The sequence below is a fragment of the Neovison vison genome, chromosome 2, assembly GCF_020171115.1.
Source record: "Neovison vison isolate M4711 chromosome 2, ASM_NN_V1, whole genome shotgun sequence".
Lineage (NCBI taxonomy): Eukaryota > Metazoa > Chordata > Mammalia > Carnivora > Mustelidae > Neogale > Neogale vison.
Genome location: NC_058092.1, coordinates 166321540 through 166335443, shown reverse-complemented (window position 1 = coordinate 166335443; position 13904 = coordinate 166321540). Strand labels below are relative to the sequence as shown.

The 13904-nt window shown below is 45.6% G+C and overlaps 1 protein-coding gene across 10 annotated transcripts in view; it reads right to left on the bottom strand.

Moving 5' to 3' along the window:
* SGMS1 (sphingomyelin synthase 1) overlaps positions 1 to 13904 on the bottom strand; it is a 262858-nt gene that overhangs the window by 45544 nt on the left and 203410 nt on the right. Inside the window, exon 1 of one of the 10 annotated variants that reach the window (XM_044239507.1) lies at positions 5381 to 5713. The exons of the other annotated variants lie outside the window; for them this stretch is intronic. The gene's annotated coding sequence lies outside the window, so the exon portion shown is untranslated. Of the gene's footprint in view, positions 1 to 5380; positions 5714 to 13904 lie in introns of those variants that run through there. 10 annotated transcript variants of the gene reach the window in all.

The window sequence follows — 13904 nt, the reverse complement described above, 5'->3', positions numbered from 1 at the left end:
CGCCTTCTGTGGAAGGGGGGAATGAACGGTCGCTAGGGTAGGCAGCACCAGAAAGCAGCGGCATCATGGGGCCCCAGCTCTTGATTTCAGCTCAGATCATGATCTCAGCATCCTGGGATCAAGTCCCACGTTGAGCTCCTTGCTTGGTGTGGAGTCTGCTTGGGATTCTCTCTCTCTCTCACTCTCCATCTACTCCTCTCTAAAATAAATAAATCTTTTTAAAAAAAGAAAGCAGGGGCATTGCACTGAACAGGGACTAAGTAAAACAGATGCAAACAGATGTTAGTAAGTCAGCCCTGCCCTAACCTTTTTATCTTATTGGCTCCCACAGTACTGGCTGCCGGGATGAAAACTTCCAGGCAGGTGAGCCGATGCACGTTTTCTGAACCCCAGACATTTTATAAGAACGCAGACCATCTTGTGCTGAAATCCAAACAAACAAGATTCATGAAAAGTGCTTCCAGACAGCACTTTTAGTGCTTCCTTTAAAATATGAACAGACAAATAAAAACTAGCAGATGTCTGAAGAAACTCTCTGATAAATATGAAAGCAGAGATTAAAACAAAACAGAACACAAAAGACACAGACCAAGTAGGGAAGTACGATGTTAAGAAAAACTAAGGTTCATATCCTCAAACGGGTGCAATGAGCAAAACGGCGCACACACAAAAAGGCACCCAGAGAATTTTTTTTTAAAAAAAGCTCTCTGTGAATTCACGGTAAATACAAAAAATTCGCTATATAGTAAGTTAGAATAAAATCTCTCAGTAAAAAAAGACAAAGATAGAGAACCGAAAAAAAAAGGTAAAAACATCCAACACGGAAGCTAGGAAGTACCATGTGTGAGTAGTAAAGTTCATGAGGGCACAAGAGAAAACAGATTTCTTGGAACTTAAGGGGATGTGACCAGCCAGATGGAAAGCGTCTGTCAAATGTCCAAGAAGCATGGCTGAAAATACAAGATATGTTCCTGCTATTACCATTCTGTATTAACAAATTATCTGAGGGGCGCTGGGTGGCTCAGTCGGTTACGCATCAGACTCTTGATCTCAGTCAGCTCAAGTCTTAACCTCAGGGTCGTGAGTTTAAGCCTTGAGTTGGGCTCTGCGCTGGGCGAGGAGCCTACTTTAAAAAAAAATCATTCTAACAGAAAAAGGGGAGCACGATCTCAAAGGATGCTCTGTCTCACTGCTTGTCACCATCCTGGTCAAACTTCCTTCCATCTACTCCCATCTGCACCTGCTTCTAGTCTCCGCCCTCCACCTCCCTTACGAGCATTTCCATCCCCAGCCAGAAGAGACCCCGCACACTTCAAGCACAAAGACCGCATTCTTGGGGTGGAGGACAGCAGGATATGCAGCCCCAAGATCGGCTGCCTTGGCAGAAGGTTCATCTTCAGGTGAAGGCAATCGAGAGGAGGCGGAGACAAAGAATGCTCTCTGCTCTTCCCACAGCTGTCCCGAAGCCGGACACAAATTTGTAAAAGTCTCCCCCACCCCTCCACCGGGAACAGCAGACATGAATCTGGAGACAACTTGGGACTCAGCCCAAAGGGATCCACGTAACGAAACCTGCATTCCTTTTCCCCGTGTAATTTGCCTTCTCACGTTTGCTGCCCTGGATAAGCTCCAAGTCTTAGAGCCTCTGTCTTGCCTCTACTCAGAAAATTCAATGTTCTTTGGTTAAGATGCTGTATTCACCCAGGTTCTTACCATTCTTTCCAGTCATTCATCCCTAAGTGCTCCCCTGTGAACACCCCATAACACTTTCATAAACTTGTTTGCCTTTCTCTAGTTAATCTGTGTCTTGTCAGTCTAATTTATGGGGCCCCAGCCAAAGAACCTGAGATAGTTAGAAGAAAAGGGGATTCCTTCCCTCCCTGTGATATCTACGAATGGAAATTTTACTGCATTTTTAGTCGCACTCCTGTAATGAGCCATGGTGCCTCTTTAATACTTTAATAAATGCCTGGAATTAAAGCACCATAAGATTTTGATACATTTCATAGGCAGTAACAATTTCCCCAAGATTTCCTAAGTTCAGATTTCAAATATATTGTTCCCTTGTCTCACACACCATGAAAACATCCTGGAAGGCTTAATACTTCAGTTCCTAAACTGCTTCTCTCCCAGAATGCTTCTGCCGCCCAGAAGGGATTAAAAAGTCTTACTTGGATGTGCGCTGATAATTAGACTCAGAAGTATGGCCATTTTTATTTATTTTTTTTTTAAGATTTTATTTGTTTATCAGAGAGAGAGAGAATGCACAAGCAGGCAAAGACAGAGAGAGAAGCAGGCTCCCTGATGAACAAGGAACCGGATGCGGGACTTGATCCAAGATGTTGGGATTATGACCTGAGCCGAAGGCAACAGCTTAACCGACTGAGCCACCCAGGCATACCTGGCCATTTTTAATAATCAGTGGGGGCTCTAGAAGACCCACGCCTAACAGTAAGACTCAACTAATTTGAAGTATACCTTTAGTGTTTAAATTGGAGACTGCTCAGTTTCAGCTCAGGCTGAAAGGACACACCACAGTTTCCTGATTAATCCAAAATAAAAAATCTTATCTGTAAGGAAGAAGGTTTTTGTTTTGTTTGTACAGTACCCTGAGGATTAGAAAAACCACGGAACTCAAAACTCTTCCATTTTGGTGAGAAAAGTCTACGCAATCTTTTCTAAACTTAAACTTACAGAAATAAATGTAACTCACTGAGGTAAAAGGAAAGCTAATTTAGGGAACATGACCCCAGAGCATAACACGGCGTTCCAAAATTAGCAACAAGTCATAGGTCCATATAGGAGAAATCAAGTTCAAGTCTATTTCCCAAAATAAATTTCTAATACTTCCGTGGACAGCGGGAGGAGTGCAAACTATTTTCAGACTACAGAACATCCCAAGAGGTACATTCGAGGTTGATGGTGTTTCCGTGTACGTCTGCTGGGCAGCATTTCCCATGAGGACACTGCCCACATGCCTGCCATATTTGCCCACAAAATGTTCCCCTGCCTGGCTCAGGCCCTGGACCCCATCTCGTTTCCTGGAAGTCAACAGAATCAAGGACCCCAAGAAAGCAAGTGGGGGTCTCCTCTACCTTTATTCCCATGTTCAGAAAAAGAAGCATGAAGCATTTTCCCCCAACCAAAGCTAAACCAACTCTTAAAAAGTGAGTCTCTAACAATACATCAACTTCTCTCTGGTCACCATTGCCCATGACTTCTTGATTCTATCTGATAATTTCTCAAACTTCCAGGGCCCCATTCAGTGAGCTTCTTTATTTTTTAGATTAAAAATGATTTTTCATTTGAGGATACCCGACACACAAAGTTACATTAGTTTCAGGCGTACAACATAGAGGTTTACCTGCTTTATAGTTATGCTACGCAGTGCACTTGTCTGTTAATGGATCAGTGGCTCCTAGCACCAAAGTTCAGCTGGAAAAGGGCCTCAGAGACAGCTATGGACTAAGGCAGAATACCACCAGGGGGCATTAGAGAGTCCACAAACTCACACACCCAGGCACCCTTCCCAAGCAGTAAAGATCTGGGAGACAGGGTATGTGCTTTTGGGTAAATTGGAAGGGGAGATGAACCATGAGAGACTATGGACTCTGAAAAACAATCGGAGGAGTTTGAAGTGGCGGGTGGGTGGGAGGTTGGGGTACCAGGTGGTGGGTATTATAGAGGGCACAGCTTGCATGGAGCACTGGGTGTGGTGAAAAAATAATGAATACTGTTTTTCTGAAAATAAATAAATTGGGAAAAAAAAAAAAAAAGAAAAAAAAAAGATCTGGGAGACACCCTCCAGCAGAGATCCCACACCCAAACAATACAAGGAGGCAATCCAATTGCAAGAACTAGAACCTCTCTTTCAACCCCCCAACTGACGTTACTTCCACCAGACCCATCTGATTCTAAGTTGCATCTCGAGACCCTGCCATCAACAACGTGGCTGCCTCCAGTTCTAGGAAACCATACAGTAAATCAGAGCCATCCTGCACCTCACCCAACAAGACAATCGCTTAGACATTTATTCTTGCTCTACACAACAACTTAATAAGCTCTACTCTCTGGCTACTGTAACCTCATGCAACAAAATTAGAACCTTGCACATGATAACCCCACATCAGTGACAAAAGCTGAACTGTAAAAACACTGTGTAAGTTGTAGAATTGGTTAGCAAGAGGTGAGGCGAAAAACCAGAAAGTCTGAAAAAGCACAGCAAAGGCAGTGAAATACAAGTTTTTTTAAAAAGAAAAAAATGCGGAGGACAGCTGACACACAAGGTGACATGAGTTTCAGGTGTATGACACAGTGATTCAACCTCTTTATGTGTGACATTGCGCTCAACTCCAGTGTAGCTCCCATCCATCAGTTCAGGACACTACTTAGTGCCAGTGACTGTTCCCTGTGCCGACCCCTTCATGCCCGTGGCTCATTCATTCAGTAACTGGAGGTCTGTACTTCCCACCCCCCTTCGCCCCTTTCATCTATGCCCCAATAGTCTGCTCTCTGTTCAAATATGTTCTTTACTCTCAACAAGCTTCGAATGCATATCCCTGTGCTGTATCATGGTGAAGTACATTGTGAATGGGTCATGAAGTGTCCTCTCAAGTTCACATGCATTTATGAAGTCTCTAACACTAACACAAACGTGATGCCAAGTACGAACCACGGCATTGGACAAACCACCATGGAAACACTTGGCCAAACACTTCACAAATGAAAACACCGGGCAAAACATTTTTTATTTGTCCCAGATTGCAAGTACAAAGAACTCCTAAAAAATCAGTTAAGGAAAAGACTTTAAACAAAGATTACAAGTAGGCCAATCACACACGCACAGCCAACCAACAAATGTGGAGGAAAAAAAATTCAATCTCACCAATGAAAAACAATCACAGCTACTGAGCTGCCAAAGATGAAAAAGAACCATAATTAAAACAAAAAAACAAAACAAAACCCTCCAGCATCTGCACATTCTGTCAATCCCACTTCTGAAGTATCCTGAACCCATTCCCATCTCCCTCCTTCCACACAACCACTGTGGCTCCATGCCACACCTCAGGGGAATTCCTGCCTCGACCTCCTCTGCTCACCTCCCACCCAAACTCCCAACTGCATTCTCCATAAGGCGGCAACAAGAATTTCTTAAACTCTGTGACTCCCATCTTTGAAATCCTGCAGTGCTTCCCGCCACTCTGAGAATAAAACCCATGCTCAACTGTTACATAGCTTACAAGACCCTTCCTGCCCTTGTACGGCCAAGTGCCGCCCCTGCACACTTTAATCACAGGAGTCTGCTTCTAGTTCCTGATGGCCTCAGGACCTTTGAACAGTCATTGCAACCCCGGACCCGGTCACCTTCTTCCTCACTCACCTTTCAGGTCTCCACTCCTATGTGATCTCTTCTGATAACCTTCTGTGATCATCCCCTGACCCACATCATCTCCCTTAGTGAGAGTGTCTTTCTGTCCTACCACCTTGGAAGCTCCGTGAAGGAAGGCCCGTTGTATTTTTCCGCTACAGTATCCCAGGAGCTAGCACCATGCTCGGCACTCAATATAAATCTCTGCTTCATGAATGAAAAAATAAATACTGGATGAGGAAGGCAGTTGCCAGTATCTGACTCTAAGAACACTGGTCTTAAATCCAGATTCTTCGCAGTGTGACAATAAATAGATTATGCTCTTGAAAACTCATTTTCTCTCACCTATAAAAAGAGAATAAATCCATAAAATACATCATCAAAAAAATTCATTAAAAAACAAATATCCTCTTAAAAAAATACAGCTAGGATTTTCAGATGGGAAAACATACATCCTTTAATTGTACCGCTTTCTCCTTTAGTAGGAAAAGATAATGACAGGAGCCACACTGACTTAAGAACTTAAGCATGCAAACATGCAAAAGGAATGCAAAAGGAATCAGTCATCCAATTGTTATGCTTAAGGAGAAGGTTCAAAGAGGTAGCTCAGTTTTTATTCTTTGCCACAGGCAAAGTAAAAAGAAAATCCAGAGTTAACGCCACAAAATGCAAAACTGAACGTAATCAGAGAAAATTTATAATTTCATATTTACACAATGAATTAGAGTAAAAATATGACTTTACCCTCCGAATTATAAACACAGTCATTTCCCACCTAAAATGAAGCCCTTCCTTTTTTTTCAAAGTGACCAAAATCCCCATAGGGAGGACACTGGGTCAGGTTGGTAAGTGTCACAGTGGGGGACACAGTACCATCCTGGGCAACAGGACACCTTACAGGCGTTGCCCAGTGGCTTCAGAAAGAACAAGAATGAGGTTCTTTATGGATGGGCTGTTCCTTCATCTGAAGTCGCAGCTGAGGCCTGGCTGGGGCAGGACAGGAGAATCAGGCAGACCAGAGCAAAACGATGGCGAGATGGCCCGTCGCTATGCACCCCTCCCCTAACAGAAGCCTGGCCACTGGAACAGAGCTGCAGGCGTCGGTCCTAAGCTGTGTTTTTTTAATGCCCAGATCATGGAATGCTCACTTCCACCCCCAAATGCTGCATGCGTTAACAACCTAAACCATTTGACAAAATGTCAGTATCAAGTCCAACGAGAACATTATGTTATCATAACCTGAAAAGCAGGCCCAGCTCATTAAAAGCATTTCACCGTCTTGTCAAATGAGCTAAGGATGCAAAATGTGGGATCAAACAATTTCACTTCCAAATGTCACAGGTTATTTCGGCATAAAAGAGAAACAAGGAGCAAGGGAAACTATGGATTTCATTTGTAAAAGGACAAAACAGCAGTCGTGAAGATCGAAACTGGAAAATGACTAAGGATGGCAATTGTACCCTACATTTGGGGGGAAAGAATCTCTTGATAAGGAGGGTATTTAGCAACTAAAAGTGCCAAAAGCGGCTTTCCAAATTATTTCTGAAAACTACGTTCTTACCAGTAAGTAACAGGGGCGGTCCCGCGGGTGGCCATACCATTTCTGCATCTTGTTCCACGCCTATGTTGGGGGAATGAAGTTACACACAGAACATAAGGTCCTCGTCTAAAATAAGCCCTGCTTGTGCCAACCTCGGGCATGTTCCAGAGACTCCCTGTCCATAAAGGGGACTTGGTCAGCGTTCAGAGAGCACATGACCCACGCACCCTGGCAAGGGCGACAGGCACTGCAACCACGCTGAAGACACGTGCTCAAATTCACCTTCTATTTATACTCGTAATGAGCTTTTCTCTTTGGTATAAACAGAGCCACGCTAAGAGCTAAGGACTGAAAATTATCCGTATCTCTAAGAGCCCAGTCACATCATGAGAATAAAACCATTTACTAATAAGCACATACTAAGCACTGAACAGTGTCCAGGACACTCCGGGAGCCCCAGGAGCATACACCACGCTCCTGCCCAGCAAGGTTCCTCTGGCTCCAATAGTAAACACTTGTTCAGTGAATGAGCACATGGAACCATGACTAGTACCTCATGTATCCGCACTTACTCGGAACTGACCCTGGTGACGGTCACCACCACGAAGCAGCAGCAAACCCATGTCCACAAGAACGGCAGAATGAGCCACTGGACCCGGAGTTACTTCGTTATTCCCCGAATGAGTACAAGTTTTGTTTGACAACTCCCCGCTGTCCCGGGCAGCCATTCTTAAAAAGCCGTGAGTATCTCCCACGGTGAGAACCGATGATCCGGGTAGAGCAATGCGGAGAACCGCATTGTACCAAGTGAAACAGGAGATAAATACAAGGAATGCATGTAAGGTTCAGCACGAGCAGAAATAATCAGACCAGGGAAGACTGTTGCAACCTTCATGTAAGGCAATGTGACATTCGTTACCAAATCCACATCCTACTTCTTGTCGCAGAATTCCTAAGAATCCGGCTTACAGACTTATTAACAAGTCGAGATGTTGGTTCAGAAGCATTCACTGCAGCCATGAGGGCAGAGCAAAAGCATCAAAACCTCCTTCATCGTGATCTGGATAAAACAATGTGGAACCTCCTCACCATAGGCCACACAGTTATCAGAAGACGAGGTGCACCTGTGGTTGCCAGCATGTCTGTGACACGGAAGTGTGGATTATTTTCATTCCGAAATGCATCTGGGGGGCGCCTGGGGGGCTCTGTCGGTTGAGCATCCGACTCCTGACCTCAGCTCAGGTCTTGATTGAGTTCTGAGTTTAAGCCCCACTCTGGGCTCCATGTGGGGCATGGAGCCTACTTAAAATAAATAAATAAATGAAATAAAGTAAAACATACGTATTTTGCTGTATAGACATACACCCACGTGTATAAGCATAAAAAGTCTACAAGTACACACAGTCAGAGGCTATGTGACAGCGAGGCTGGAGACTGGAGTGGGGGGGGGCATCACTTGTCCGTTTGTGATTTCTATGCAATAATCATGTACCACTCTGTGCTTAAAAAAAATAAACATGACAGAGAGTACGAGAGGACAAGGAGAAAGAAAGAGGGAAGGGAGGAAAGATTACTGAAGAATTCTCAAGTCCAGCCAGTCCCAGACTTCACCCTCCCTGGCCCCCGCCTCTTCGTGGGGCTTAAGATCCCCTTCATCTTTGGAAACCCATCCAACCCCGCTGGCAGTGGAAATGCTGGTCAGGATGAAAGGAAAATGGAGCAGACCCTGGCCCAGTCCCCCACAGGCTCTGCTAACCCACCCTGTCCCAGAGCTGAGCTGCCTCAGAGTGGAAGACAGACCTTCTCTCCTTAGATCCTCTGGAACTCCTGAGGTCAAAACTACTAGACATACATATCTGTGCCTTTTACACTAGGCAACATTTACATGGTGGTAAGCTTGGGAAAATAAGAGCTGAGATTACATTTAATTGATTTTTGACCTGTGGGTCTCAGCTGGCCTCAGTCCATCTCTGGGAAGAGTCCTCAGGTACAACAGGACACCGACCAATGGAATCAGTACCCTTAATGAGCAACTCTACACTGTGATAAACGGTCTTCCTGGAAAGCCTGCGAGGATACGGAAAGACACACGTGATACTGTGTGCTGCCGATTTCAAGCAAGCTTCTGTGTGGTCTATGTACAGCTCAGTCGTGGTTTTGTGATGACTGTATCATAGAGAGATCTACATGACCGGAAAATGAGAGTTTGGGTCTACATGCCAAACTCAGGACTGTTACTCCTGGCGACTTAACCCTCCCACTTTCCTTCTTACAGCTCAAAAACTTCGTATCATGAACACTTAATATTTTTCTCACAAAAGACTATAAAAACAGATTTCTGTTTGAAAGGTGGATACCCTCCCCCAACACACACATACACACATACATCCCTTCTCCCACCCCACCCTCCCCCAAAATCCCAACACACCCCCTTATCTTCTCTTATCAACAGAGTCCTGTGAGCTGCCAGACTGTCTCCAGCAGACAAGATCTAAGTTAGAGCAAAAGCTGCCCCTGAGATCATTCTGGTCTCACGGACTCCCCAGGCCTGGCACCCTGGGCTTCATTCTTATGAGCTGCCAGTTTCATCACAGGACCATGGGAATCACATGCCAGTATCAACAGCACCACCGTATGCTGGCTGAAGCAGGCTTGGCACAGAGCAACCTGCTTCCGGTCATTCCCAGAAACACCAAACACATGGAAATCAAAACAGCAAAGGTCAAGGTCTTCAGAAGAGGGTTATTAACTCCAGCAGGAGTTACAAAGTACAATGGCTTCTTACCAAGAAGGAAGAAAGTGCTTTCTAAAAAAGCAAAATAAAGAAAACTGAATGCTTATAGCTTTTATTTACAGGTACTTTATAAGCTATAAAATTATCTGATTCTCTCAGCAAAAATTCTGGCTAAGTTTATTGTACCTCTATTTTACCAGGGAGGATGTGGAGGCTCAGAAAGGGGTTCCAGGTTAGATTTTTGTACCACAGTTTTAATACTATTATACCAAGGAATTATCCATAATTTCTCATTGAGTTATTGAGATGAAAAGAGACAATAATCCACCTCTTCCTTTATTAAAAGGACTTTTGTTGCAATTCCAGTGTATCAGGATTTTAAAAATTCATACAGGATTTTCTTTCAAACTTGTATTCTCATGTTTGGCCTGAAGTTTTAGAACAAAATTGTTTCTTTAATTAATTAATTAATTAATTAAAGATTTTATTTCTTTATTTGACAGACAGAGATCACAAGTAGGCAGAGAGGCAGGCAGAGAGAGAGGAGGAAGCATGCTCCCCCATGGAGCAGAGAGCCCCATGCGAGGCTCGATCCCAGGACCCTGAGACCATGACCTGAGCCGAGGCAGAGGCTTAACCCACTAAGCTACCCAGGCGCCCCCAATCCTGTCTTTTTTTTTTAAACATGTTTTTTTTCAAACCATCAATCTTTTAATAAAGCAAGACAGAAGAATGATTTTCTTCTTGTGTCATTTGAATTAAATGGTGTAAACATCACACGTGTAACCGTGCCAACTCTGCAAGAAAAATCTGAAAGAACACCAAGAAGAGAGAGGAACGCAGTATATGTAATTTGGAGACACAGGATATAGAAATTATTTGGATAAAAGATCACGACAGCCTTATAACGAACAGTTTCCACTATCCTTGGTAAAAATTACGTAACTTTGACTTTGCGCTTCATGTGATTTTTTAAAATTGCCTTAAATATAAAATTCTCTTAAAACTGTTTCATATACACACAAAACATATACATACATACATATATATATATACATATAAAATTCTACATTATTAATGTGCACTGCTTTTTTCTCAACAGGCACAGATACTCTTTTCTGACTGGAGTGTGGTCGTGGCTGCTGTCTCTCAAACACACACTTAAACTTGAAGCAGCCACAGGCCTGGTGCTTCCAGTAGGCGCCAGAATGTCCCAGAACGGGTCTGAATTCTCCCTCCTTCCTTCGCTAGCAACGGCTGGCTACCATTTGTGTGATCTTGGGCAGGTTACCGAACATTTAAGTTTCTTGTTTCCTCAACTCTAAAATGAGAATAAATACTATCAATCTCAGGTGGCTAAAATAAGTATTTTCTTTGCCTTTTTGTTGTAAACAATGTGAAACATAGGGAAAAGCTGCAGTAATAGCACAGAAAATGGAGGTATACCCTTTACCCAGTTTCCTTTCTGGGAACAACTGAGATGGCCAGAGTATAGTTATCAACACCAGGAAATGAATGCTGTCGTGCTCTTAGTGACCAACAGATGGACCTTGTTTACACTTCCCCCATGTCCCTGCAGTGCCCCCTCCCAACATATGGTCCGTCCTCTATCGGTCCTCGCACTTCCGGGCCTTGACCCCACGGCCCACAGGAGGTACCTGGAAGGGTGTCTGTCAGATGCTCTCTCCAGGTCAGCTTTAGGTTGTGCATTCTGGGCAAGAACACCTCAGAAGCGATACTGTATCCTCTTCAGGGCATCGCAGGACAAGCTGACGTCCCCATGTCTTATTACTAGTAATGCTCGCAGGTGGTAACCTCGGAGAACTGTTGACGAGCCACGGTTCTAGCACACCAATGGCAACTATGACCATTGCAAGGGTCGGGCTAAGAACACAGATTCTGGAATCAGGGAGATCGGCCTTCTTGTGCCCACTCCATCAGTTCTTGCCATGTGACCACAGGGGGGTTGAACTCCCCCACCTTCCCTGGGTGGACAGTAGGAACGATACCACCTAAGAAGTTGTCACAGGCCATCACAAGGTTCTGAAGAAGACACTAGGAGAAACACAGGTAAAACACTCAGTGCCTGGAAAGTCTCAAATGTTCCATCAAAAGGTGGGTCTGGAGGCGAGGGCTGGGGTCGGGGCGCGGAGCCAGCAGCTCATCTCTCCCTGCAGCAGGCTGTGGCAGGCTGGCCCCTGTTGCTGTGGGAGTGAAAATCTATGATGAGACAATCCCCCATTTAGAAGACAAATCTAATCCCAAAGGAACCAGAAAATAAACTTTAAACGAATCCTGAGGGGTCTGGGTATGCAAGCTGACACCTGAAACACTTCTCCATCAGAGCCTATGAAGAATGGTAAAACCAATCACTGCACCATGGCCTCAGCCTCGGAAAGCCACGACCAACCCACGAACAGGTGAGAGTAACAAGAGACACACTTGTACGCGTGACAGATGGTATGACGTCCTGCAGCTTAGCTGTTAATTACCAAAATATCAGAGCAACGCATGTGTTCTCGGAGCAAACCCATCCGACAGACACCAACGCTCAGGCTCCCAGGGGCCCTGGTGACCTCTAAATGACTTTGAAGAGCCCTGAATGTTCAGAGGGCAGTTTAAGCCAAGAACTGAGCAGGACCAAGAATCCAAGGCCATGGGCACCTGGGTGGCTCAGTCGGCTGCATGTCTTGACCTTTTACTTCGGCTCAGGTCATGATCTCAAGCCCTGCGTTGGGCTCTGCACTGGGCATCAAGCCTGCTTAAGATTCTCTCTCTTCCTCGTCCCCTATCCTGACTCACATGCTCTCTCTAAACAAAAGAAAAAAACCCTAAGGCCCTTCTTTAGCACACTTCAGCTGTGCGGGTGAGAGGAAAGGTCCGTGACTTGCTTTCTCACTTCCTGCTCCCACCTCCTGGCAAGAAGAGCCGAGAACAGCGAAGTACTCCGAGTTTACTAGGACCTAAGCTTGTTACAGACTTGCTCGCTGAAAGCAAAGCAATCCTATGAGAAAGAGTAAGAATCCCTATGAAAGGGTTAGGACCAAGGCCAGAGATGAGAGCTGTGGTGCTTGAGGTCACATGCCAGAGCAGGGTTCCGGCAGCAGGCTCCAACCCCGTGTGCCCTACACTCAGGGGTGTGTGGCCCCAAGTGAGGATGCTGTCCCTTCCCTTCCCATCACACTGGGCAGCAATGCCAACAGAAGATTCCAGAATGTGTTTTGAGTTCCTCAAAGGCACTGTTACCACACACCTTGTTACCACAAATTCTTCTCCCTTCCTTCCCTGCCACCTCGGGGGGCATGCTCACGGGTCACCACCACTGGGGGTTCCAAGCACAGGGCCCACCCGCCTCGTCCACTCTTGGCCCAGGCTTGCACATCCACCATCCCCGCCCTTGCTCCACAGCTGGGAGACAAGAGCAGGTTTCCTGTCCAGAGCCCAAGCTGTGGACAGACTTCTGTTGTCTCAAGCTCCATCTGTCACACAGACCATTCCTGAGCACAAGTCACACCTGTGACAGGAGGGGTCACATTAGGGAACAAACCGCCCAGGAAGCTCCTTCCACACAGTGTCGATTTCCCAACTCTTAGGCAAAGGCACACAAACATGACTATGGTTCTTTCTGAGAGCCCGTCCCCAGCTCCTACCTTCAGCCCCCGGGTCCCAGGCTCTGAAGAGCTCCCAACCTCCACCCCAGACACAGCCGTGACCCGTTCCCCCAAAACATGTTTACGTGAGTCTGTGTGAACAGGCTTACCTCACACTCCATCGCTGCTCACTACAGAAGCAGCACGTCCCCGCGCGCCAGATTCCAACCCAGACGCGCTTTCCAGGGCAGGCAGGTGGGAGGTGACCCAGCCTCCTCAGCCCCGGCCTTCTGATGACCTGTGCTAACCGTTTGAGGGGCGTCCCTCAGGAATTTAAAAAAAAAAAAAAAATGCAAAACTAATTGTTAAATGAAAGAAGTGAAGGGGAAGATGTCTATGTATTGTAGCACACCATCTGTGTAAGAGACACACACAAAATACTGCTTGAAGGCTTCAAAGCAGTCCCCGCAGACCAACCCCAGGGAGCGGACCTGGGCGGCGAGGGTGGGACCCACCCCGTGCCTGGGGACCCTCTCTGACCATACGAATGTGGAACCACGTGAATGTATCGTCTACTTCAAAGACTGGTTATGTAAATTAAATATCACAACAGAAAATGTGCTGATTAAAAGTCCCAAAGCGTGCCTAGCACAGAGTGGGCACTCAAGGGCT